Source organism: Lagenorhynchus albirostris, chromosome 3, assembly GCF_949774975.1.
Source record: "Lagenorhynchus albirostris chromosome 3, mLagAlb1.1, whole genome shotgun sequence".
In the NCBI taxonomy this organism is placed as follows: domain Eukaryota; kingdom Metazoa; phylum Chordata; class Mammalia; order Artiodactyla; family Delphinidae; genus Lagenorhynchus; species Lagenorhynchus albirostris.
In genome coordinates, this window is record NC_083097.1 from 147,188,843 (window position 1) to 147,214,970 (window position 26,128).

Sequence of the window (26,128 nt, forward strand, 5' to 3'; positions counted from 1 at the left end):
ATTTAGCATGACTAAAGTATCTAAGTGTGAGATGAGGAAAGCCTGATAGAGAGGGGCCAAATCACAGAGGACTCCCATATACCATTCTATCGAACTTGAGACTTCATCCTGTAGGAAAACAGCTCTTAGGCTGCGTGCTATAGCTCACCAGTTAACAGCCAATCCTTCCCAGGTGTGTGGTCCAATATTTTATCAACGTGTATGAGATTTTGTTTTTCCCTGCAACTCAGTATACCTATTGCTTCAACAATATGTGTCAGAGGAACAGAAGCAGGTCATGCAACACACTGGCAAGGGGTGGGGGGCGAGGTTCTTAGACTAAGAGAAGTAGGAGATAAAGCATAATATCAAGCCAAAGCCAAGCCGATTCAAGCAAGCATCAAAGAAAAAAGATGCTGTTCTCTAGAACATGTGGGGAACATTTGCCACATGCAAGAATAGAGAAAAAAGAAGTTGGCTCAATAGTAACCCAATGATAAAGAAAGGAAGTAATAAACAGTATACAAAAACTGTATATGTTTTTATAAATATTGTGAAATAAGAGTGTTTAGAATGGTTTAATTCCTTCAAATGAGACATCAAAAACTTTAACATTCAAACCATTGCTAGAGACAATGATGAGACAAATATTAAACTTTTAAGCAGAGGAATGACCTTTGGCAGCTGGAGTGAAGCATGTTAAAGAGAAGTTAGAAAGATAAGTCTATTAGAGAGACTAAAGACAGCCCCTCATTTTTATTTTACAACTAATGCAAATTTCTTTCAGCTGGGCTACAAAGAGTAGAAACAAGGGCCAACACTTACCTTTGGAAGTACATGTCTAAAGTCAATTTTTTTCCAATAAAACTCCCACCATAATACAAAGAGTGCCATGATAATGAAATGGGAGCTACCAAATACAGAAGGAATGAGAGAAAAGATCTATTTCATAGTAATCACTTGGCGATAACACGCTCTCCACTGGGAATCTCTATCCAGGAGTGGGGACTTGGTCCTGAAGAATGATACAGTAGGTGGGCTCAAGGAGAGTATGAAACTCCAGCCTTCTAAACCTAGATGTGACAGCTATAGAGTATCCATTCAGTTTCTGCTGGAGGCTGTCCTCATCTCAAAGCAAATAAAGCAAGAATTAAAGTTAATCCAAATTAGGAACTATCCTATTGTGTCTGAATTCTCAGACTGTTGCTTTTCAAGAAGCTGCAGTAGTTGTAATGAAAACAGAGCCACAAAGCTTTTAAAAGTGTCTTTCTGGGGCTTCCCTGGTGGCACAGTGATTGAGAGTCCGCCTGCCGATGCAGGGGACACGGGTTCATGCCCCGGTCTGGGAGGATCCCACGTGCCGCGGAGCGGCTGGGCCCGTGAGAAGTGGCCGCTGAGCCTGCGCGTCCAGAGCCTGTGCTCCGCAACGGGAGAGGCCACAGCAGTGAGAGGCCCGCGTACCGCCAAAAAAAAAAAAAAATAGTGTCTTCTAAGAGTCACAATGTAGGTTTCTGCTCTTATAATGTTTGATGGCAGCCTACAAGAAATAGCAAACTCTCACCAAATAACTGTATTGTTTTTAAAACTAAGAACCATAATAATCAGGTTGTAGCATTATGAATTCTACAATCTGATTAACTTTTGTTAATTCATAGTTTAAAGCTATTTTCCAAAGTGTTTTAAAGAACTGAACACTGGTCCATGCCTCAATGTGTGAAAGGTTTACATTTCCTTATAATGGTATTTTATTATAACAGAATTTGACAGTAACCATGTGACATGTAACCAAGAACGTGAATGCTTTAATTCTTAGCAACTGTACTGTAGAACTACATATTTATAGATAAGGCACCACAGGGTATTTTCAGGCTGGGATATATGTTAAAGGAAGAAAAGGGCATGGGGAGAAGGAGGCAGTGGAATGAGAAAAGAAAACAGGATAAGAATGAGGAAAATTGAAATTTACTTTCTGACAAGTTTTAGAGATGCAAACCCAACCAAATTGTAGTGGAATCAGGATTCAAAGCCAGAGCCCAAACTTTCCTTAAATCCTACTACTAAAACCAAAACAAAACCCCCAAAACTTTCAATGTCCAAATATCTCATCTTATATGATTATCTAAAAGAAGATACCAGAACCCAAAACTAAAATGGATCTTCACAGTTTTCTTTGGTAGAGGGACGAAGGGTAATTTTTCTTTTATAATTTCTATTCATCCATATTTTCTAATTTTTCTCCAATGAACATCTAGTACTTATAATAATATTTTAATACTACATTGTATAACTTTAAGTGATGCTTTATTTTTGTTTAATTATATAACTAGTTATATGTTGTTATAAGTTACAAATAGTAACTTGACAATTTAAATAAAAACAAATTCTCTTCCCAAGAATTAATTGAGTCTATCTCAAATACCTGTGGTTTAAAATGAGTTAAAATGCTGAGTGCTAGAAAAATATTTTACCTAGTGACCTTCAGAAACAGCAGTGAGCATCAAAACGGTAACAGCTTATTCCTGAGTAATTTCAAATGAAAAAAAAATCATCCTTGTCCACTTCACAACTACCACTCAAAACTGTCACTATGTTTTTTCAGCACTCTAACAGAAGCTGGAGAGAGGAAGGATTAGATGTATGAAGGGGGAAGCAGAATCTCTATTCGAAGCAGCATGACAGAGAACAGGATGTAACACAATAATCTATTTCCGGCATAGCCACATGGGTCCTCAGTTGTACCAGGACCTGTCTGAGGTTCAGCTGCCAATAAGGAACAGATTCCCCTAGCAAGCTCCAGGTCAGATCAGTTTGAACCCAATTCCAATGGGGTTTATCCAAGATCCACAAATCCTGAGACAGCAGAGAAGTAAACAACAGTTAAATTAAGTACATCTGAGCCTTTAGGCAGTTAGCATCTCTGTTCCAATTAGGAACATTTTTCAGGACTAGGGGAGACCAATAAACTATAAATTTAATATCATTTTCAATAAAAAATGTTAAATGTAAATGAAATTTACAAAAAAGGATAATTTGGGAAGGAGATGCAAATTTGTGTTTTCAGAGTGCCTACTATGTGCTAGACACTGTACAGCTATCGTGATCTCATTAACTGTCACACCACCTCTGGACAGACAGGTATCTTAGTTTTAAAGAGGAAGAAACTAAGGATCAGAGACATCAAACCACTTGCCAGAGGTCAAAAGTAGCAGACTTGCAACTCTGACTCCAAAATCCCTACTTTCTTCCCTGAATTATACTCCCTGTCACTTCCTTTGTTAGACATTAAACTCCCTAAAGCAGCAATTTTCCTCTGATTTACTTTCAAATTTTATCTCCTTGTCACTCATCTATACTGCTGATGGGAGCGTAACTAGTACAACCTCTCGTGTACAACTAGTATGTAAAAGTTTACATACTCAAGACTTGAAAAAAATGCACATCATTGATTCAGCAATTTCATATGTAGGGAATTATAATACAGGAAAAAATAAAGATATGTCCAAAAATATAGCTAAGAAGATGTTCATCACATGACTGTCATAACAGCAAAGGAAAAAATGCCCAACAATAGACTGGTTAAATAAATTACAGATCATCCAGAAGATAGAATATTATGTTTCCACCAAATAAAAATCATTTTTATAAGAGTATATTTACTGACCTAGAAGTAAGTTACATAAGAAAAGGAAGTTACAATACAATGAAAAAAGTTCAAGAAAACTTAAGTGAATAAAGCCTACAAAATCAGGACTTACATTATATTATGATCTTATTTTATTTAATAAAACACACATAGGGGCTTCCCTGGTGGCGCAGTGGTTGAGAGTCCGCCTGCCGATGCAGGGGACACGGGTTCGTGCCCCGGTCCGGGAAGATCCCACATGCCGCAGAGCGGCTGGGCCCTGCGCGTCCAGAGCCTGTGCTCCGCAACGGGAGAGGCCACAACAGTGAGAGGCCTGCGTACCACAAAAAAAAAAAAAAAAAAACAACAAAAAAAACACATATAGGATACAGAATTAAATACAGGTGATTTTTACTCTTTTTGTCTACCATAGTTTTTCAGATGCAGCCAATATAAAACTGGCAATATAGTATTCAAGTTTCTCACCCCTTTCTCCTCCAGGCCACCTCAAAACAAAGTGGCATTTCCACACTATTACTTGGGGTTCTGGTCCTAGCAACTTTCCCCTTGGTTCAGGCCCATGCTCCAATGAATGTGGAGAGCAGGTGGGGTTAGGCTAGCTACCAGAGTTTGGCTGCACTCTGAGGTGACAAAGACATTACCCTAATAGCTGAGAATACCCAGCCACAGAAAACTCTTCAACAACCGTGTTGTCTTAGGAGGCTACCACTTCTAAACATCTGACAATCCATACTCCACACTGCATGACACCTGAAAAGAATTCCAGGGTGCAAGAACTAAAAACTCACCTTGTTTTGTAGACATCATCTGAGCACCAAGAGACATCTGCTCTCATTATCTATACCTGGGCACCAGCCCCACCCTGAGTCAGTCCAACCTCCCCTTCTTTACCATTCCAGACACAGGTGCTGGCGGCACCCCTTCCTCATCCTTCTACCAACTCTCACAAGCCAAAAAGCTTTAATCAGAGAATTTCTGGAAGTGCCTACACAACAAGATCTGACTGCCCTATCATACCAGTACTGAACGAAAATTCTTACCCTACTTTCATGTAAGAGAGTGCAAAGTTTATCATGTTTTAAAAAGAACATTAGAGTTTATTTCCTGGCAGTCTTGTGGTTAGGACTCCATGCTTCCACTGCAGGGGGCACAGGTTCGATCCCTGGCCAGGGAACTAAGACCTCGCAAGCCGCTCAGCATAGCCAAAAAAAAAAAAAATTAGAACACAAAGAAAGAGGAAACTTTTTTTCCCCTGATATAATGAACACTCTCATTTTTTCTAGGAAGAAATATCACTTTCAGAAAGATGCCTTAAGGAATGTTACTGCATCTACTCTCAATAGGTCTGACAATTATAGTCAGACCACATCATAATCCTACTTTAACTCTTTCATTTAAACTGATTATTCATTCAAAAAGTTTACTGAACATGCCAGTATACTAAATGCTTCAACAGACAACACAAGAATTCTGAAAACCAAATACTCTGGTATCAAAATTATTACTGGAAATAAAGCTATATTATTTCCCAGTTCACTAAAGGGAGATAAATGGCTAAATTCCTGAAGTATAAAATACTTCAAAGAAATGCAGTTTCACTGCTTTCAAGAGTATTAAAACTCAACCTCCACTAACTAATGGTATTTTAAAAATCACTTCCAAAGACTTTCAAAGCTTCCACTATCTAACATACTTCCTGTCTCACTGTACCTATCGAACGAAAGTTGGTCCTGCTAAGAAATCTTTTGAAATCAAACCTTGCACCATTTAAACAAGCCCTCTAGTATTTTCTAAACACTGCTCATTTCTCGAATATCCATTTATTTTCAGAGACCTAACCAGCCCCCATTCCAAAGAAACACATATTCCAAGTTAGTAGAGTCTCAATGTTTAAAATTTTATACACACACACACACACACACACACACACACACACACACACAGAGCGATGGATCTACAAAAAGATCGTAATCAAAAGTTTGCTTCTTTAAGCTAGGAATAGCATGAAAGTGAGTGGTCCAAGCTAATAGATATACAGGGATTTATCAACCCTTAATTAAATGTATAGTAAACTTTGCATTTGCTCTACTTTCTCATATAATCCCCATTGTTCTCATATCCTAAGCAGACCTTGGTTTCAAATAAGAATGAAGTTTTGTGCCTCACAATCCACTGGGCTCTAAGAACAAACGAATCTGTCTTTCAGCCGGGGGCTAGGACTGCCTTAGTAAGGATTCCTGCTGCTTGCTGCACAGCAAGGTTGTCTTTGATTCCCTTCACACTGTTTCCTGCAGGCAATTGGGTACGGGGAGTTCTTACCTCTTGAAGCCAGAGATTTCATTAAATTCTGGAGCTGAAAGGGACCTTATAGAGAGCATTTTGTCCATCTTCTTAAAATGTTTTTATAGCCCAGGTCTTCTAAATATCTCACGAGGTGCTTTTGGTATGTACCCCCTTGAAAGCACCTAGTCTCAACAGCAGATAATTGCTGCGAGACACATGCTACGATAAGGTCAACCTATACGTTACAGACCTTTGTGCAGGAGTACATATGAACACAGGTAGACTACAACACTCTGGAAGTTCTCACACAAAGGAAGTAATGAAGTCAAGATGTAAAGGCCCAATATCAATTTAAGAGATACTGGACTTCTTTATCAAAAACACTATTAAGCTCCATTGTTTTAATAACTTTATGTATGACAGCTATAAGTGGTCAGTCAAGATGTTCTACAAAGCACAGAACAGAGATGTCACCATCATAATAAATTTTTTATTAACTCTGAGAAAATAGAGAATTGAGAGGAGGATCAGAAGACAAATCTCATGCGGGCATTTTTTTGCTGCATTTAAGACGAAAAAAAATATTCCATGATCCACATTTCTTTTAATCGATGAATTAAAAGTCTAAAGAGAAACAATAAAAACAGCTACCAAGGGGCTTCCCTGGTGGCGCAGTGGTTGAGAGTCCGCCTGCCGATGCAGGGGACACGTGTTCGTGCCCTGGTCCGGGAAGATCCCACATGCCGCGGAGCGGCTGGGCCTGTGAGTCATGGCCGCTGAGCCTGCGCTCCGCAACGGGAGAGGCCACAACAGTGAGAGGCCCGTGTACCGCAAAAAAAAACACAACAACCCCCCAAAACAAAAAAACAGCTACCAAGATTGGGATGTGAGCAAAAAAAGGTTGAAAGGGTGATTTTTACTTATACTTTGAAAATAATCAAATTCAAAAACCAAAAATTGGTCTATAAACCACAGGAAAACACAAAGTACTAAACTTTCCTATAAAATTTGTACTTTATTTCCAAATAAACTAAGTGTTGTATTTCCAAAATAATTTATAAAAAATAAAGTAATACAAGCAATTAATAAGACAATTTACCAATTTACAATGTAATGCTTTCAGGTCCTCACAGCGCTTGTACAGAGTAGGAATTCAATAAATATTTGCTAATTTATCAAATAATTAACATGTAAAGTCCAGAAGGTTACATGCAAAGCAATAATTTGATTCAGAGGCTAGAGAAGAATGTAATGTTGTAATTTTAAAGGGCTGATGGTGGACGCTTGTTTTTTGACTACATCATCTAATCACAGTGTGATTAGGTGAATAAGCACATACTCGGGAATAAGCACATACTCCAAGTTGAATCCAGGATTTCTACAGGAGCCACAAGAAATCTCTTTCCCCACTGAGCGTGAACATAAGAGGATGAAAGCTGGAACTGCCCTCATGCTACCACAAGGGACAGCTGGTTCTAGGAGGTACTACATTCACTCTGAGGAATAAAGCTGAATCCACATCTACCTCTGGATTTTTCAAATTATAAATTCCCTGTTTCAGCTTAAACCAGTTTTGAGTTGGGTTTTCTGCTACCTTATACTGGAAAAAAATCATAACAAACCTTAAATATTTAGTTCAAATAAAACAGGCAAAAGCCAAAAACGTATTTGACATGGCCATGGTCTTAAAGACAAAGAATATTCTGCAGATGAAACATTCTTAAATTTATTTTTATTTTCCTAGGAAGTCATTTTATTCTACTAAAAGTATTCAAAACTAAATGTTCGAAGAATATCCCATTCCTGCTATAACACAGATACTAGACAAAGAAAAAAATATGTAACAGGGTAAACTAAACACTAAGAAGAATGCAGAAAGAAAGTACAACAGAAAAAACGAGTCCTGATTTTCCAAGGAGCTCTGATACCCAATACTGAGAAAGCTGACCCACTGCTTTACAGGCATTTAATTCCAAATAAGCGATGAGGTTGGTAGTACCAAGTACAAGCACACCAAATAAATAAATAACCTTAGAGCAAGGAATATATTTATCATCTAAGATTACAAAAGTCCTGCAAACTGCTACAGACACAGAATATTACTATTACAAGCAGCGCCTAACCTGTGCCCCTCCTGTAACAACTAACCTTATTCTATGCATTTTTGTGTAACTTTAACTCTTCCTTTACCTTATTTTACTACATTTATTTTTTCCTTTCATCTTCACTTATCCACTTATTTTGTTTTTATCTTCCTACACTGTATGGGTCATTGTAATCACTCAAATTCTTTTTTTTTTTTTGAAATAAAGTAAGGTTTAAGTATATACCAACAATAGCAAAAGTCATTACATTTATGAACTGAGAAAAAGAAAAAAGTTGAAAATTTTAAAAACTATAGGAATAAAACTCTAATACTGATAGTCAATACCATAAAATGTGTCATCACTGTCCTTGGCAAAATTGACAACGACATGTGGATATTCCTGCAGCCAGGTTACTGCTTCTCTATCAGCTGTCAATAAATTATGCAGTTTTTAACTCAGAAAAATGCAAATGCAAAGAAGTTCTGTATTTCTTCAAGAATCACTTACTTGGAAAGGAGAGAGAATATCACAAAAGTAAGAAAGCACCATAGCACAGTGGACATAGCATGAGTTTTGATTTTTGTTTTATTTTGTTAATTGATAGAGAAACAAACTAAACTTAAATCTAACAAACCTCTGGATGTGATTACCAATTTATAAGAAATACAAATGAGATCAGAATATGTAGACCTAATAAGAACATAATTAGCAAAATCCAAATTTGGGGAAGTTACACAGAACAAATGACCAATCCAGTTTCTTCCATAAATACACAGCAAGAAAAAAAGATGGGAGAGGCAATTTTTATAGATTAAAAGAGATTTGAGAGACTATTAACTATATGCAATATGTGAACCAACTCTGTCTCCTGAATTGGAAAAACCAACTACTAAGAGACTTTATGAGAAAAACAAGACAAATTCCAACAGAGGGCAATACAATATACCTGACCAGTGCTCCGAAAAACTGTCAAGGTCATCAAAAACAAAGTCTGAGAAAATGACACAGCCAAGAGGAGCCTAAGAACACATGGCAACTGAATGTAAGGTGGGATCCTGGATGAAATCCTGGAGCAGAATAAAGACATGAGGTAAAAACTAAAGACAGCTGAATACACTATGGACTATAGTTAATAATAATGCGTCAATAGCAGCCCATGACCACGCTTATGTAAGATGTTAATAATGGAGAACACTATGCAGGGGAAGAGGGTGTATATGACAATTCTGTACTACCTGCTCAATTGTTTTGCAAATCTAAAACTGTTCTAAAAAGTAAGGGCGATTAATTTAAAAATTATTTGTGAGACAATTAAGCAAATATAAACACTATTTGATATGAAGGAATTATTGTTAATTTTTTAGGTATAATAATGGAACTATGTGCTCTATATGTGTGTGTTTTTATCAGTTTTTTAAGTGCACATCTTTTACAGATACATACTGAACTATTCATGGATGGATGAATGAATAAAGTTAAAAGGGTAGACTACAGCAATGTTTCCCAAGGTTTAGTATTCAAGGTGATTTCTGGTGACACGTAAGGGTGTTTTTTTGTTTGTCTGTTTGTTTGTTTGTTTTTGCGATACGCGGGCCTCTCACTGTTGTGGCCTCTCCCGTTGCGGGACACAGGCTCCGGACGCGCTGACTCAGCGGCCATGGCTCACGGACCCAGCCGCTCCGCGGCATGTGGGATCCTCCCGGACCAGGGCACGAACCCGTGTCCCCTACATCGGCAGGCGGACTCTCAACCACTGCGCCACCAGGGAAGCCCAGTAAGGGTGTTTTTAATGTTTAATAGCTATACATTTAATTTAAATACATTATAAAAAATATACAGCGAGCACATCAAACCCATGATTTCACAGATTTTCATTGCTTAGGGTAGATTTCCCTTAGGAAAAAATTCGTTAAGACTAAAAAAAAACACTTAGGCAGAGGTAGGTTAAGATTCTAGATTCACACTATGTGACCTTAAGCAAGCCAGCTGTTTCAAGGAGTACAGCACCTGCTACATCCAAAGCAGGTACTCAATAAATATTAACTACTGCACTATTGATAAAAAGCCAATCTATCAACAGAACTCCAACAAAGGAGAAAAGACTGGAACTGGGGAGAATGAGTTAAGCACAGAATGAGGGAGCAAAGGAAGCATGAGGGCTTACAGAGGCAATTTGGGCAGGGGCAGGCAAGGTTTCCCCTGTTCTTCTCAATCTCCCCAAATACTGACAATCTGCTGCTGCCCACCTACAACCTGGAAACTCTGCTGCTCCAGAGTCTCTGGCACTTTTAAGAGTCCCAAGCTGCCACCTAACACTCCTCAAACTAAGGTGATACCTAGAGGTGCGGAATCTAAAATAATCAGAAGAGTTTTTCTTTTCTTACCCCAGGCAGGGATGGGAAAGAGCACAAGGTTTTGTAGAGACAAAAAGGAAGGAAGGGAGGAAGGAAAGGAGGGAGGGAGGGAGGGAGGACAAGAGAAAGAAAGAGAGGGAAAGAATCACTATGTGACCTTGAGCAAAAAAATAATTCTCTTCTCCAGTCTCCATTTCCTCACATGCTAAAATGTGGAAAATAAGCCTATCTTTCAAGGTCTACGGTGAAGATTAAAAGGAATCGTAGATGTAAATCTGGCATTTAAGGAGTGTTAGTTCCCTCCCTCCTTACTTTGGCAGGGTGATAAGAGAACCCTTGGTGAATAAAAGAAGTTGGGGTGAAATACACAAAAATAGTAAAGAGCCTTGGGTTGTATCAGTTTTGAACCAAAATAAAGGAGGAGAGGAATTCTGGGGTCAGAAAGTTTGGGAAATACTGGGAAACATATTATTAAAATGACAATTACCAAGTGAATTTCTAAGAGGAGGAGATTACGTGCAGCATTTACTAAATTTACTTGACCTAAGGAAGCAACTCCCAGTAATAGTGATCCTATTAATCTCACACACTCACACACACACACACACACACACACACACACGAAAAAAAAGGGAGGGGGGAGGAAACGAAAGGTTAGCAGTTTACAGCAGCTGACAAATCCTTCAAAATGACAGCTGTAGTATTACTATCTGGACAGATCAGAAGTCAATGTCTGGTTTAGAGGCAGAGAGGGAGAGAAGGGATGCGTTTTGATCTTCTGAAAGGAGTTACTGATGCCAACAGCTTAATTTTCATGACCAAGTCATTTAAAACTAAGAGATGATAGTGAAACAGAAAACACCAAGCAATGGAGTGAATGTATTCATTTTAAAAGTACATATAAACTTCTGATACAAGATGGTTAATTCTTATTTGCCCTCCTAAATTTATTCCTTCATTCAATCAACTGGGCAATTGTATGGCATGCACTGTGCTAGATGCTGGGAATATGCTATGAACTGAATAGGACATGACAGACGTGATCCTTGTCCCCATGGAGGTTACCTTCTTAATAAAGAAGCTGACTCTAGTGGGGGATTATGCAATACGTTTATCAATTACAATTATGTTAACAGCTGTGAAGAAAAAGAACTGAATGCTGTAATAATATGACAAAGGGAATCTAACCTGTAGGGGGGTACATGGGGGCCCAGACACAATCCCTGAGGAATTGATGCTTGAACTCAGCTCTAAAGGACAAGCAGAGGTTAAATGGGCAAGAAAGGAGTTAAGGGTGAAGCCTCCCTGATAACAGATAATAGATGTTAATGCTTGTTAGGTCAAGACAGAATCTGGTGCACTGGAGGTAGGGGTGGGGGAAAATCACTGTGACTGAAGTATGGAAAGCTGAGGTGAAAAAGAGCAAAAACAGACAAGACTCAGGAGGAAGACAGAGGTGCCAAGGCTGCGGTTTCTGACTGTGCAACTGAAATCATCAAAGGAATATCAAAGTAAAAGACAATGGCACTGGAAACCTGGCTAGGGTGCTCTCCACAAATATAAGGAATTTCTATTAAATATAATAGAGAAAAAACTGGACTGGAAACAGGGGTTCACTGCACATAAACAAAGAAAAGTCTACCTGAAAAGTAGAAGAATTCCCAGCAGAACCTCACTTCCTAGGTCAAAGCAGCAAAGGCTAGTAGGAGTGAGTGTCCCTGAAGCTGTCAGTGAGGCCAGTCGAGATGGATCCTAACGTGCTTCATAAAGAGCACGTTAGCAGCCAGGGGGGCAAGCCAGAGCAGTGACCTGGCTTAAGCTTGCCGCAGACAGTCTGCTGAATAAAGCAGATACTCCTGCAGCTGGCTTCAAACAAAAATGGTCATTTCAATCACAAAAGGGCAGCACTGCCCCAGCCACAACAAACTCAGAAGTTCCTCACCCAGGTGACTTCCTTCTGCTACTCCCCAAATGCACCTGGATCTAGAATCAGCAGAGAAGACAGCTAATCTACATATTTCCCTTTCTTCACGAAAGAAACATAAATAGCCACAAACCTAAGACATATATGTCCAATATCACTAGTAATTTAAAAAAATAAAATTTTAAATTCTTTAACCAAATTGGGATTTTAAAAAATTATTAATAACTTAAAATGGCATAAACATGGAGAAAAGAGCACTTTCATAGACTATGGTCAGTTTGATATGTCATGTTCATATAAATAACAGCAAGTGGGTAAAACCTTTGGCTATATAAAATACACATGCACATTTTTCGTGTACACTCTTTGACTCAACAATTCCACCTCTTAGAACTTACCCCAAGGTAATACTCACAGATTTGTTCAAAGATTAAACTTCAAGAAAGAGCACCACCTTTAAGTTGCTATAAATTAGAAATAACTTAAATGTCTAATAAAGGAGTGGTTTAACTATTTACCATTTGCATATTCATGCATATTTGGCACCCCTTCAAAATGTTATAAAGAAATGTATGATGGTTCAGAAAGATGTCACAAATATTGCTGAGTTTTAAAGGCAGTTTGAAAAGTAATTTTATGTGTGAAAAACAAATATGAAACATATATGAAAGAAAAAAATATGTATATGAAGGCAGAGAAGTATACCAAATATTAACAGCAGTTATCAGTGGAACTTTTTATTCTTTTTGTTTCTTATTTTACATAATTTTTATTTGCAATTTTCCTATAATAAATATAAATTACTTCTGTAAAAAGAAAATATAAGTTTCTTACTCAACATTTTTTCAACAGTTTTTTAACGTATGTGTAAATAACAGTACTGGGCTAATTGGGTAACCATGGGAAGTAAAAATGAATCTTGATCCCTATCTCAACCATAAAAAACAATTATTTTGAGATGGTAAAAACATACCGCTTCTAGAAGGCGGCACAGAGTATCTTTAAGACCTTAGAGTAGGCAAAAATTTCATAAACAGGACACAAAAACTAGTAATTATGTAAGAAAAAATTGATTAATTAGACTTCATTAGTATGAAGACCTTCTGCCCATCAAAAGACAATATTAAGACATTGGAAATGCAAGCCACAGAACAGGAGGTGTCTGCAATATGTATGTCTGACAAAGAACTCGGTTCCAGACTATAATAAAGAATTCCCACAAATCAGTAAGTAAAAAGACAACTCAATTTTTTTAAAGGGTCAAAAGATTTGAATAAGCATTTCTCTAAACAAGATAGCTAAATGGTCAATGGGCACAAGAAAAAAATGCTCAACATCATTAGTCGTTAGGGAAATGTAAAATAAAACCACAATGAGATACTATTTCACAACTATTAGAATGGCTAAAACTGAATGACAATGTCAAGTGCTGATGAGGATGTAGAGCAACTGGAATTCTCATACACGGTCAGAGGAACTCTAAGAATGTACAGCCTCTTTGTGAAAAGATCTGCAGTTTCTTGAAAAACTAAACATACATCTACACTCTACCCCAGCAATTCCACTCCTAGGTATACACAAGAGAAAAGAAATGTCCAAACTAAAACTTGAACATAAATGTTCACGCAAGCTTTATTCGTAATAGCCAAACACTGGAAACAACCCAGATATTCATCAGCTGGCGAATGGATAAGCAAAACTGTGTATACTCGTATAATGTAACACTGCTAAGCAATGAAAAGGCACAAACAACTGATACAAGAATGAATCTCAAAAACACGTTAGGCAAGATAAGCCAAACAGACTAAGAGTACGTGCAGTATACGCATGCTGTACCCATCCCATCTATATGAAATTCTAGAACACGCACAACTGATCTACAGTAATAGAAAGCAAGTTACCTGAGGCCGAGGATGCTGTTGAGGGGACTCCAAAGGGTAATGAGGGAAGTTTTTTTTTGGTAGAAATGTTCTATATCTTGATTGTGGTAGTGGTTACATAAGTATATATAGTTTTCAAAACTCAAACAGTATACTTGAGTACATTTTATTGCATGTAAACTATACACCAATAAGCTGATTAAACAAAAAAACCCCAAAACTACAAAATAGATACCAGTACACACTCATCAGAATGGCTAAAATGAAAAGGATTGGCAAAGCCAAGAGATAACTGGAACTCTCCACATTATAGGTAGGTGTCTAAATTGTCATAAGTGCTTGGAAAACAGTTGAGCAGAATCTACTGAAACTAAACATATGTCTATCCTCTGACCCAGTAATTCCACTCTGGGGTTTTTATAACTGAGAGAACCAAGTGTTTATGTCCACCTTAGAAGTGTTATTCACAATAACAGCCAAAAATTGGAAACAAACCAACTAATTTATCAACAGTAAAATAAATGAATCATGGACTATATATACAATGGAATAATGCACGGAGGGAAAAATACACAACAAAATGGATGAATTTCACGGATACAGTAATGGGGGAGGGGGAACACAAGAGTACATATATATGCTATATAACTCCATTTATATAAAACCCAAAAACAGCCATAACTAACCTATAATAAAAGAGGCCAGAATAGACCTTTGGGAGGGTCTATTGACTGGGTGAGGCACAGACAAAAGAGCCCTCAAGTGGCTCTAGCATGTTTTCTATCTTGATTTGGGTAGTAGTTACACAGTGTAGTATACACACATGTAAAAAAAATCATTAAGCTGTACACTTAATATTTGTGTTCTATACTGTATGTAAGTTAAAAGCAAAAAATATATATATATGCAAATGCCCTTTAATCTATCTTTGTTCATCCCTTGAAGCTGGATGCTTTTTACACAGTATCCAGGTGTGGCCTCTGTCAGTGTGAGTCACTCTCATTCCCAGTCTACTCAGTTACATGTTCTTCATGTCCACCTCCCTCAGATTATCTGAGCTGGTGGTGCTACTAAATATCTGGAGTAATGGCACTGGAAATGGGACTGGATAAAGTCATGCCCTAACCAGACAGGGAAGATGTCCAAAATACTTATTATTATTATTACCAGTATATATGGTTTTAATAAAGGTGTAATTTCAAGTCTACAGTACAGTCAGTCCCTTGTTGATTCACTATCCTTTTGATTAAGTTCTTGCAGAGATTGTGGGGAAAATTAAATACAAGCAGCCAACATTCTGAAAATAAGTACTAGCATTGCTAATATTTTTGCTTGAAAGTTTAGCTCCACAATTATAAGGAAAGTGACTTTTAAAATCATAATATAAATATTCACTTTATAAACAACTTTCAGAAATAAAGCCATGTCAGAGTTAGACTTTGTTGAAGCACGTTAGTTGCATATTGCAAAACTAAACACAGTGGCAACGCATGAAACTATTACTGCTGTCTTCCAAAATTAACCAACAGATTAAAAAATATGTGGTTAAGTTCCAGAAACTATAATTAATTCATTCACAATCAGTTAATTCATAACTGATTTATGAATGCAAAGCTTTTTAGAGACAGGACTTCATGTTTTAAGAGAGTCTGATTTACATTCTCTTCAATACATGCACATACATACTCATATCTATCAATACAATCTACCCATTCTACATTTAAAATGTCTCATCTCCTCCTCTTCCACACCATCTGTTACTATCTTGTGATTTCTTCCCTGGAACATTACAACAGTCTATTAATTGGTCTCCCTGCTCCACTGCATCCTCCAAACTGACTGCCAGAGTGATCTTTCTAAAGCACAGATTTTGCTCAAACTTTCAGGTCATCTCTCATCTCAAACCACACCCACTACCCTCACCCTTCCTCTCCTGCAGGGATGACAAGCTCAAAAGTAAAGAGGGCCTTACAGGAGCTATGGTGACCAGGAAAGTACAAGACTTGACTCAAAAAGGCAGCCACTGCTCAGCTCCAGTTTTCAGGCAAAACCAGAGTGTTTTGATATGAAATGTCTAATTTTTAAAAATCTATGCAGATCAAATAAAATACATCTGTGGATCTCTATCTACAGGCTACTTGTCTGTAACTTATAACCTAAAGGATGACCCAAGATTTGGTTATAATCTCTTTACAAATTTATCTACCTCAATCCCTTCACACAAACTACACTCCAACAATCCACAGAACTACTTACTCCCAACAGACAATACACACCACTGCCTCCCAGCTACTGTTCATTTGGTTACCTTTGCCATGATATTCCTCCTCTGCCCCAACACATCCACATCCATGTCTAATTTTTGCTCAAGCCCCAAAGGGTAACTTTTTAAAAATTTCCTTTATGAGATTTCCTTTCTTTTCTAGCTCCCACACAACGTATGTCCACCTCTCATGATCCTTAGCAGTTCTCACATTAAACTATACTTTTTTACGTAAAAGACTGTAAGATTCTGGAAGCAACGTACACATCTGATTCTGTTCTGTATTCCCCACATTACCAAACAGTACCTGTTCGATTACATGCTCAATAATAGATGAATAAAGCTATTTATCTGCCTATTTGCATAACAATTAGTACCTCAAATAGACGGCCATTACAAAGTATGATCCCTTAGATTTTGAAAATCAAAAGGCTAACAAGGTTCAGAAAAATATCCCTGTAATATTAAGTTTGAATCAGAACTAACATGAACACATGGTTCATTTTAAATATACGTCTTAGGTCTGTCCACTGAAAAGGTCTAGAAGCAACAACAACCCACCAGTATTGATTTTGTTTCTAAACACCATTCCCCACTAAAAGGAACCAGAGCTTCTTGGAGAAATGGTTGATTCCTGATATGCAGGGAAAAGTAGAAAACCAAGAAACACACCAAAACTGATGGGCTCATGTTAAAAAGGAAGCAGGAGCTATCTTGAAGGGGCTCTCATTAGCCAAATCTGAACATCAATAAAGATTGTAATTGTTAACACAGTGAATAAATAAAATCCATGAGAGTACGGTGACACACAAAAGGAAGGAGGAGAAACGAGATGGCCTCTGTGAATGCTAGCTAACAAATATAGACGAAACGACAGAAAACCACAATTCTGTAACTTACATTGTAATAACTGATTTCAGGCTCAGGATGCTAAAACCACTGGGTGAAAGGCTGTAATGGAACAGGATATTTACAAGGTGCCAAAATATTATCCCATAGTCCTTTGTAGTAATAGGGGATAAAACTGTACCTTAATGGAGAGATCTGGCTGTTGCCACCTTAGTCAAGGGATCAAAATTAGCATAGCTCATAATGGGATAACCTATCATTAAGTGCCTCCCGACATGACTCAATGCAAAGTACACTTCACCTATGATGAAGCATTCTTGTCACTCTTATTAAATGGGCTGCAATCAAGCCTCTCACATAACTTCCAGTTTACAGCAAGTATAGGAGCTAGAGAAACGAGTTAAGTAACACCATGAAGAAATATTCAGACAAGTGAAGAATGCTGCACACGCTACAGGACAACTAACTGAGCTGGACTCTTAAAAAAAAAAAAAGTCAATTCCAGGAGAGGGAAAAGGGCAGAGGGACAGTTAAAACAAAAAGAAATTTAAAAGACATCTACAACCAAATACAAAAGGTGTGTTTTATTTGGAACTTGGTTTTTTTTTAAAGAGGGGGTGTTTTTTAAAATATTGAACTGAATATTTGTTATTATATTATGGAATTACTTTCATTTTCTTAGATATAAAAATAGTATTGTGGCTTTATATATGTATAAAATACATATGACTATATTTAATATTTGGTTATATATGGAGATGTATACTATATACATGGTGTGTGTGTGTATGCACGCTTGCTTTTAGAGAGAGACTATCTTAAGAGATACATGCTGAAATGTTTAGAGGATGGGGTATCATGTTTGCAACTTACTTTCAAATTGTTTAACAACAAAAAAGGGTACTTATTTGGGGAGAGAAGGACAGAAAGGGGAGGAGAGGGACAGAGGAAGAAGGGAGGGAACGGACGAAGGGACGACCAAGGAGGGGAGCAGACAAATGATCCAAATACAGCAAAATGTTAACTGTTGAGTCTAGGTGGGGAGAGTATACAGGTGTTTGTTGTACTGCTTTTTCCCCCAACTTTTATATATATGAAATTCTTCATAATAAAAAGTTATGGGGGAAAAGAGAGAACAACTTTAAATGCAACCAGCTTAAAACCAATGTAAAACCTTGAGAGTGTCAGGAAATAAGAGTACTCTCAAGCAAAGCCTGCGAGAGTGTAAATTGTTGCCATGTGACTGGAGGACAACGTGGCAATGTCTATCAGATTTTTTAAAGCACCTATCCAGTGACACTCCCAGGAATCTGTCCTGAAGATATACTCCTCCACATGTGAAATGACATACACGTCAAGTTATTTTTTACAGCATTATGTATAACAGCAAAAGACTGGAAATAGCCTCTATCTGTAACAGCCCAGACTGGTTTCACAAATTATGGCACATATAATAAATCAGCGTGCATCTTTTAAATTATCTCTTCAAAAAACATGAGAGTTCTTTGGAAACTGATATGAAAGATGACCATGTCATATTTTACATAAAAAAAAATCACGGTGCAGAATAATGTGTATAGCACACACATACATATATGAAAGCTACACAAGAATGTGGTTGAGTAGCTGGAGCTAAAGAGAAGTGAGACTTTTTTTTCCTTACTGTGTACTCCTTTTTGCACCTTATGAATTTTGTACCATAGACATATATAATGTATTCAAAAAAGTTTTTTGTTAAGTATTGATTGACTTCAGCTGTAATGAAGTCTTCACATCTCCATGCTTTCATTACTAAAACCTAATTACAGTGGAGTTATGTAGCACACCTGGGAATAAGGGTCTGCAGTCAGTACATAAGGTGAAAACAGCATATAGTAAAAATCTGCCTTAAAAATCTCTTAAATATATGCCACACTGGACCAACACACCATCTCAATAATTCCTACACAGCTAATTTTCATACCAGCACTTGAACAGTTTGCTGTTTCTTCAACTGACTAGTAGATTAAACAGCTGGCTTGTACTTCAGCCTCATGTTGTGATGTTAAAAATGTTTCTTTAAAATACCATAATCACACTCATCACAGCTAGATGAGAAGCATTCAGGAATTGAGACAGGCTGAGAGAAGAGCAAATTTCCATTCCCCATTTCACGTTTGGTCCAGAATGTTCACTGTTTAGGTTAGTTTTCCCTTGCTTTTGTCACCAGATGTAAAGAAATGAATTTGATAAATGTATGAAAGATGTGTAGTGACAACATGGTGCTTTCTAAAATACATTTCAAAAACAGTACCTCTATTAATTAAACAAACCCCTACAGTGGAAAAAAATATCACAATCCAAATATAATGGACTAATTTGCTGATTGGGAACAGGCTGTAACAATCCCCAGATCAATGTGAGAAGGACAGAGGAGTAACACCTCTTGAGAGACATCACATATGATCTCATAATCTGAGCTGTAGCCCATTCCTTTATATTAGCATTTCCATACAGATATATAGATTCTTCAATCTTTACTCCGAGTTATCTTCTAACTCCAATAAGTAAAGTTAGCTATCACTGAAGCTAAATAAAAACTCCCAAATCTTTCTATCCCTGCTCTCTCTGGTGAGCGCCAGATCAGTATTCCTACTAGATACTTCTCCTTTTAGAGGATTCACCCATAGGCTACTCAAATTCACTACAAACTGAACTCATTCTTTCTCCTCCCTCCACTCCCCCCAGTCTGTTCTTCTAGTATTCCCTATCTTGGAAGAGAGAACAAACAACCATTCTGGCGCCCAAGGCAAAAATCTAAAATTATACTATATTCCATCCATCTCTTTCTCCTATAACCAATCCCCAAGTTTGGTAGGTCCTGCCACCTACATCTCTTTTAAGCCCACCCCATCTCCACCATGCCCACTGTCAATGCTTTGGTTTGCCTTCATCATTGCACACTTGAGCGAACTGGTCTCCCTGCCTTGAGTCTCTTCAATCCATCTTACAGACACCTGAAAAGTTAACTTCCTAAAATGCAAATTTGGTTACATCACTCTTTCTATTTTAAGAACAGAAGAATCAAGAACAAGTCCCAAAGTAATGATATAGTAAGCTAAACACAAGCTCATTTAATAACATGACATAATGCAAAGAGAATGTACTACCAGGCATATTTTTTATGAGTATATTCCTATTCTACCCCACACTATATGACCAAATTAAATAAGCTATTAAGTGTGTTTCAGTAGAAAGAGGCCTTAGGGAAGCAAGGAAAATTCAACTGCCTTCTTAAAGAGAGTCAAAAATGAACACAAAATGGATCCTAACAGTGATAAAGGTGCCTTAAGGAAAACAAGGAGTTTCCCAGACCTAAAAAACAAGAGTGCGTTCAAGCTGAATGTAAATATTAACATGCTTAAAATGAATGCCGTAATCAGAAAAGGATTGGGGAAGTAAAAACAAGCAGAGAAGCTGAAGGAAGACAGAAAAACCATCCATCCCTAAAGTAAAAGCTGAATGAGGTTGTCTCAGTCCCAGGCCAGCAAATGTCACTTCCCTGGTCAAGTCCATGCTAACGAAACCACGTGACTATGATCTGACCTGGTAGGTAAAGTCTACCCACTGGACAAGAATATTTCGGTCATTTGGCTTGAGTCTTCAGTTCCCTCTAAATATCTCTTCTCATTTGAAAAACTTAAACTGGCATGTTAAGTAGGATCTAGTACGGAAGTCTACCTATCAGAAAAGTTTATATTAATCATGCCAACAAGCACATATCATTATAAATTAATAAACTGGAATTCTGGCTTTACACATCAGTCTTGCACAGCTGGTTAATGAATTTAAGTCTAACCGTGGGATAAGGTGCTGGCTTTCAGCATGCTGACAAGATCAGATTTCTAAGGGTGTTAAATCCAAGACCAGACCTAGGATGAAGGTAAATTCTATAACTGTATTTGTGGCTATTAAAATTAATTAAAATTTAAAATTCAGTTCTTCAGTTAACAGAGCCACATTTCAAAATAGCCACAAGTGGCTAGTGGCTACCATATTGAACAGCACAGATAATGAACATTTCCATTATCCAGAAAGTTCTAACTGGACGGCACTGTTCTGGAAGACAACCTTAAACTAACCCTACTGTGAGTCCTCTCGGGAAACAGGCTGAGATAGTCCTGGATGGCTAACACAGAATGAGATCTAGACTATTCTCTACAGAAGGTACGAAATAGATACTCAGCAACCATTGTTTCCTTTCCCTTTGCAATGATTTTTTGAAATCAGAATACAGTTTTAGTCTTCAGGATTTCTGCCCCTCTTTTTATCACTGGATGGTATTTTAAACTTGAGGCACAGACATTAGAAGCACATTCTCTGAAACGAAACTGCCTAGATTCATGTCTCATCTTTGTCTCTTACTAGATGTGTGACCTTGAACATGTTCCTTAACTACTCTATCCTTCAGTTTCCTCATAACTAAAGTGGAAATAAGGGTACTTACATCATTGGGTCACTATGAAAATGAGTTTATACATGTAGAGTGTTCAGAATTGTGCTCAATACAGAGTAACTGCCCATTAAGTGTAAACTACTACTACTTTTCCTACTACCACCACCCTGAGAGCTCTTCACGTGACAAGCGTGAAAAATGCTCAACTAGAAGAAATACTAACAAATATAAAAAGTAAAACATGGATCACAAAGCCAGAGTGTCAGCCTATGATAAAAAGGTTTTTTTTTTTTTTTTTAAGGGTAAAGGAAATGGGTAATCTGGAGTGATTAAATACCAGAAAAAGTCATGGGTTGCCTGATAATGTCTTACTTGTAAGGCTGATAAACCAGAGATCAAAAGAAGTCTACATAGGGACTTCCCTGGTGGTCCAGTGGTTAAGACTCCATGCTCCCAAGCAGGGGGCCCAAGTTCCATCCCTGGTCAGGGAACTAGATCCCACATGCTGCAACTAGAAGAGCCCACATGCCGCAACTAGAAGAGCCCACATGCCGCAACTAGAAGAGCCCACATGCCGCAACTAAAGAGCCTGCATACTGCAATGAAGATCACGCGTGCCGCAACTAAGACCCGGCGCAGCCAAATAAATAAATAAATAAATATTAAAAAAAAACATGCTAAGAATGTCACTGTTACAAAAAAAAAAGAAGTCTACATAATAAGCTACTGAGCTATTTAAATAACCAATAAAAAGTAAGGAGGAACTGAGAAGATACAGGTTTGAGTTCACTAGACCAAATGATACTTCCCTATATAAAACACATTTTGACATGCAAATGTATAGCCTCTCTTATACTTCCTAAGTTACCTTTAGGTTCACTTGGTGACTGACTAAAGATCTTCTAATCTTTTCATTAAGAAGGGAGAGCACCAGATACAATTAAGATACCATGCTAAACAACGATCCATCATGTGTTCTCCAAGTGAAAACCCACTGTAGAAAACCGCATCTTACTCTAACAGTATATAGACAATATGAAAATCCTGAAGTTGAAGTACAAACTTCAGCAAATGTAGTCAGATGGAAAGAGCCAGAGCTCTGGAGACACACAGGCTCAAGCTTAAGCTTGGCCTTGCCATGTACTAGCTGTATGACCCTGGGCAAATTGTACTTAATGCTCATGAGCTTCATTTTACAATCTGTAATATACACGTAAAGCAGGTGCCAACTAAGTAAGAAATATATGTAAAGAGCTTACAATAGTGCCTGGCACTTAGTAGATGCCCAGTAAACAGCAGCTACAGTAAGTAAATCGTCCTGAGAAGACCCTCCAGAAGTCCTAAGAATAAAAGACCACTACTTTACATGGTAAATACAAAAATTATTCTGACCAGGTAATAACTATAAATCATGAGATAATGCCACAAAATTGTCATTTGCTTTCCATAGTTTATAACCTATTCCTCAAACAAATGTCCCTTGTTTACTGTACTGTATTCCCTGTTAGGCTATGACTACAAAACTTTTGGGCCTATTTAATAAAAATAACTGCATTTCTTACACTGAAACAAAGTTTTTACTAGCAAATACCTTCACTAAACCACACCCAAACATGAACACTATGAATAAATGTCTAACATTTCTTCTTTCTCTATTATAATGGAAAAAAGTAAAGAAATTTTAAGTTTCTCTCAGTGAGCTGAGTTCTACATAACAAAACAATACAGGGTAATTGCTTACCTGGACAATATTTTGTACTTCAGATCCACCAATCCAGAATGAATGGGGGTATTCCCTTTCAGACTAGTCTGAGAAAAGACAGCAGTCAAGCAGCTTCCAAGATTCTTTCCGCTTACTGTATCCAGCTTTCTTCAACAAAATCCCAAACATGCACTTCGGTAACTGTTGAAAGACAGAAAGCAATCCATACACCCACCATGGCACCAGCGGCAAAGGACAGCCACCAAGAAATGGAAGGGTCAATGGAGTGGTGGATCTGAAGCACAGAAAGAGTTACAACCCTTGAGTCAACTATTTGGTATAAAAGGTCTGTAGTAGCACTGCTCATCTCTGTGTTGAGAGAAGGATAAGAAATTCTACATAACAAAGAAGGAAACATCCCTAATACTATTATTTGTTCATGATAAATATCATGCAATTTCCAAATGCATGATAAAAATTTCTTCTATTATGCACATAAATTGTCCCAGATCATTCAGCTGCAATGAATTTTATCCATTTTCTAAGACAGCTCCTCTACTACTACAGAAACTTTGTCAGCCAAAGTTAATATAGGAGGGCTCAAATGTCTCCCAATCAAAATATGTATTTAAGCACCTAACAAGAAATCTTTTGGTTTGCCACATATAAGAAATCAAATCCTCACATCTCTCAAATCTTCCACCCTCAGCTGAAATACAGGACATTTTAAGACATGTGACATAACTTCAAGAGTAAACTTCTGACTCAATAAAGGCCAATCCCCCACAATGGCCAGTCACTGGGTAAATTAGGGAAAATAATAAAGAACACTAGTAAACAATTTACTAGATAACACCTTTAAATACATAAGCCCACTCCACATTATATCAACATTCTTTTATTACCATACCAACTCTTCCATTAGACTGTAAACTCTAAACAAACTACGAGGGAGAGAGAAAAAGACATTCAACAGGATGACATAGATAAAAACTTAAAAATCCAAAGACTGTGAAGCTGCCTGCACATAAATTTGCTTCTTCCTCAACTGTCACACTACTGCCAAAATGTTCCGGCAGTAATTATAATACCTACCTTTATTGAAGGGTTACTAATGGGCCAGGCCTTTCACATTCATTACTCATATTTAATTCTCAAAAAATATGAGAAGAAATAACTTGCCCACAGTCCCACATCTACTAGGTGGTACAGCCCATGCCCTTTTCACAGAATACTGTGGCCTCCCAAGTCCACAGCCCATGGATCAGAAAGACCATGATTCCTGGGGCAGAAGAAACCAAGCTTTAAGCTAACTGACGTCAGAAGGGAGAACCACAAAAATACAGAAGAGTTAAGTATTTCAGCCTAGCTGAACTAAAATACAACTGAACTTGTTGAGCCATCCTGAAAGGGCTGACTCCCCTGATGTAGCCACTTAAAAGCATTTCAGTAACAAAAAGCCATGCAATTCTAAGGCCCACAATATTAATTTTATAACAAAACACATTATAACGTTGCCCAAGCAGACTTTGTGTTTAGCAGCAAAGATGTGTCTGTGACAAAGAATCCCAAACCCAGTTGAAACCAAGGAATTTTTAAATTCCAAGATCAATAAATAGTCCACAGGCAAAGACTAAAGATGTTCTGATTTTTCATGTTACAGGCAAAGCAACTGAGGTGACTGACTGAAGTACAAGTCTAAGATTAACCTCTTCATAACAAACGGGTGGAAATATCTTAATACCCTCAACTTAAATGCATTATTTGAGTAAAATCACAAGCAAAGAATAATTGCTCAAGCTCTTCTCATTACTCTAGAGCCTAAGAATAAACTAAAAACCCAATTTTGACAAAAGCTGCTAGTGGGCTAGTAGTTAACTGCTAGAGCAATATACTCTGCTTTTCAAAGTATAACTCACTGCTATAACCAAAATGCCGAACAATTATAGCAAAACACAGCCACAACAATTTGACTAACGGACTCACTCCTGAACCTCTTGCGTTGTCAGGGCTTTTTCTTGTATTAGTGAGTTAATTTTCCCCCCTTCCCTTCAAATAAACATTTACTGAATGCCTAATTGGTGGCAGGCCTTATGCTAGAGAAACAAAGATTAATAGATGCCAGACCAGGAATGTAAGGACTGACTTCTTCCTGTCCCCTGCCCCTTTCTCTCTGAGTCTCCTAAGCAATCACTTCACAGAACCAAAACATATTTTATTATTAGTTCCCAAAACTGGTTAAGTGATCTGAATTTAACTCTCAAAAAAAAAAAATACTCAGGTTCCTTTTTCTTAACAGCAGAGCTCTCATTTTTCTTTTTCTTCTGTGGATCAGAGGTTTGCTATTAGAGAATGGTTTCCTATATTCATTGTACTTAGGTATTTGCCCATCTCTCTACTCAGTCATCTTTTTCAATTTACATGTTAATGTCTCACTGTTTCTACTTCACTGCTTTCCATTCTGTGAAGGTCTTCATTGTTGACTAACCCTGAGAGGGAATTTCCTAAAAAATGTTTCCTGCTGACATCACTGAACTCTGCAATCTTTGAATTTTGTTAAAACAATAATAAGATCCAGGTTAGAGATACCCTACTGGACTGTCAGGTCTTCCTGGCTGGTCTCTCATTTGCCTACAAAGACAAGCTTCCTGTGAGGCAATTGCGATCAGCAGAAACTGAACTGAGGGTAACAAGCACTTTCTTGACCAACAGGTTTTTCCCCTTTTCTC

General features: G+C 37.6%; 1 protein-coding gene across 7 annotated transcripts in view; it reads right to left on the minus strand.

Moving 5' to 3' along the window:
• The window catches only part of FBXW11 (F-box and WD repeat domain containing 11), a 132,939-nt gene that overhangs the window by 100,156 nt on the left and 6,655 nt on the right, over positions 1-26,128 (minus strand). For 2 of the 7 annotated variants that reach the window (XM_060144191.1, XM_060144188.1), the window contains exon 2: positions 23,439-23,600. The exons of the other annotated variants lie outside the window; for them this stretch is intronic. The gene's annotated coding sequence lies outside the window, so the exon portion shown is untranslated. The remainder of the gene's footprint in view (positions 1-23,438; positions 23,601-26,128) is intronic. 7 annotated transcript variants of the gene reach the window in all.